The sequence below is a fragment of the Littorina saxatilis genome, linkage group LG15 (assembly GCF_037325665.1).
Source record: "Littorina saxatilis isolate snail1 linkage group LG15, US_GU_Lsax_2.0, whole genome shotgun sequence".
Taxonomy (NCBI): Eukaryota; Metazoa; Mollusca; class Gastropoda; order Littorinimorpha; family Littorinidae; genus Littorina; species Littorina saxatilis.
Window position 1 is genome coordinate 46,583,961 of NC_090259.1, and position 2,500 is coordinate 46,586,460.

At 42.9% G+C, this 2,500-nt stretch overlaps 2 protein-coding genes across 2 annotated transcripts in view; one reads left to right on the forward strand and one right to left on the reverse strand.

The window, feature by feature from the left end:
- LOC138949486 (zinc finger MYND domain-containing protein 19-like) overlaps nt 1-2,500 on the forward strand; it is a 151,766-nt gene that overhangs the window by 109,249 nt on the left and 40,017 nt on the right. The window lies entirely within an intron of this gene.
- The window catches only part of LOC138949485 (aromatic-L-amino-acid decarboxylase-like), a 179,761-nt gene continuing 178,383 nt past the window's right edge, over nt 1,123-2,500 (reverse strand). Inside the window, exon 13 of the mRNA XM_070321318.1 lies at nt 1,123-2,500. This exon is cut by the window's right edge and continues 2,232 nt beyond it. The gene's annotated coding sequence lies outside the window, so the exon portion shown is untranslated.

Genomic DNA, 2,500 nt, shown 5'->3' on the forward strand with positions numbered 1-2,500 from the left:
TTGTCCAGATTCTTCGGATTCGTCAAAATCGACAAGAACTCTACCCACACGAGCAGACCAATACTATGCCCATGTAAAGGGTCTGAGGTGGTTGACGTGTTGTGAGTGGTGGCCCTTGGTTGTGTGCGTTTCTTGTGGTGTTGGTGTTGGTATAGGCACAGGCCTTATTATTATTATATAGGTATTAGGGCTTCTTACTCCCTGTGGAAAACGTGCTGCCATACAATTAGGCGCTACCCAGCGCTTTCTTTCATTTCTCTGCATGCGGTTATTCATGTTTCCAATACTTCACACTGTCGTTGTGATCTTGGGATCTTGATCGTGCACACCCGTACGGGGTCTTCGGGCACCGAGGAGAGTCTGCACTCTGGGAAATAAATCTCTCCCGATGTGGGGGTCGAACCCACGCCGATAGCGACAACTGGTTTCAAGCCAGCGCGGCTAGCGACTAGGCAATCCCCCCGTCCCTGACATCTATGAGTATACCAGAATGTCGTGTACGTGTTGGTGTCGCATTTCTTTAACCCAACTTACCCGCCTGCCGTTGCTTGCTCTGTTGGGACAGTCTTGAGCGTGAGGAAAAAGGAGTGGTGTTTTTGTCAGTGTCCATTTTACACAAGCAGCGTAACTATGTGTGGATAATATTTACCTTGAGAAGTAAGAACGAATGTACGCTGATGAGGTGAAGATTGAGGTCGCGGGATTGATCACGAGGTTGTCGAGTTGAAAGGGCACATATGAAAGAGAGAGCGACAGAGACAGGCCAAAGAGAAAGAAAGACAGAGACAGAAACAGAAAGACATTGCAAGTGATAGAAAAAGAGAGAGATTGAGCAAGGAAGAACTCAGAACTAAAAAAAATGTATTGTATAGGCCAACTGACCCGTTACAATTAAACGATACATGTAAGTAACCATGACAAAACCTCTCTCTTTCTCTCTCTCTCTCTCTCACCCTCTCTCACAGAGAGAAAGAGAGAGAGAGAGAGAGAGAGAGAGAGAGAGAGAGAGAGAGAGAGAGAGAGAGAGAGAGAGAGAGAGAAATACACACACACACACACACACACACACACGCATAAACAGAAAGACAGAAAATAAAAGCGCCTTTAAATAACCGCTGACAGATTAATTCAGAATTTATTGCTTTGGAATGAGTGAGCCTGCTGGCTCTTGTTGACATCCATGTTCTTGACATGTCTGTTATCATTTGCGAACAGTCAGCATATTAGAATTAACTTCAATATTACCCTGGATGTTGTCAACAGTGCGCAGTTCGAGCCTACAATGATTAGATATATCTTTCCAGCCTCCCTGACTTTAATGCGTTATTATCAGCCTGCAAGGATTGATAGAATGAGTTATTTATACATTAGGAAATATTTCCAGTGAATTGCACATGGATGCAATAATTTTTAAAGTGTTCATAACGAACATACGAAGAAAATAACAGTCAGATGATCAAGAACTGGATGCAGCGCATTACAACTGTCCAATCTTCTGTTTACAAATCCATTCACTGATCCCGACACATACATGCTTTTTGGGGGTATTAGTACCATAGGTGCACTTTATCGTTTGGCGCAAATTATTGCTGTGAATGATTCTTTGCAAAATGACAAATAAACAAAACATACAAGTCACTCGTTATTCATAAACGACATAAACGCAGAAACAATATCACGCCCAGAATCGTCAGTGTCACCAATAAACGAACTCCGGTGTAACACGAGAAAATTACTCATACGAGATTTTTACTCCGGAGTAAAAATTTCGTACGAAAATGTTACTCCCTTTACGAAAAAAGCACTCCCCCATTACACGAGAAAATTACTCCCCACGACAGGTGAGTTCCGAGTAAACATTTCGTACACGAATGTTACTCCCCTCACGAATAAAAAACGAATAAATTACTTTACCCTAACACGAGCCATTTAACTTCCCATTCCAGGTGTACGAAATTTATACTCCCTTGTCCCCTGTTAGTCTTGGTGGTGGAAGGCGTGGAAGGAGGGTAGCGCGACATTCGCGTGCGCGAGATCACGTATTGGCATTATCCCTTCGCCCGCATCCCATTTTTGCGTACGAGATTTTTACTGGAAGTAAAAAAAATGGGGAGTAAAAATTTCGTGGAGGGAGTAATTTTTTCGTGCCTTGGGGAGTTCTTTTCTCATACGAAAAGTGTACTCGGAGTAAGAATTTCGTACGAAATATTTACTCCGGAGTAAATTTTTCGTGGAGTAAAAATTTCGTGTTACACCGGAATTAAGTCTGTCGAGGTTGTGTGGGTTTGTGAAAGAGTGAATACTCTTTCTTTTATGGAGGCAATCTTTCTACACGTACCTTTTGTTCACGTGTTTCAGACACACCCCTCGCTAGTGACAGGCCGCTATGGAAAGTTTGCCTCACTAAAAGCAAGGGTATTCACTCTTTCACAACCCATACAAACCCGACAGAGTTATTTCCCTTCATCGTCTATTGGTATGCCCGTATCTACAAAGGACA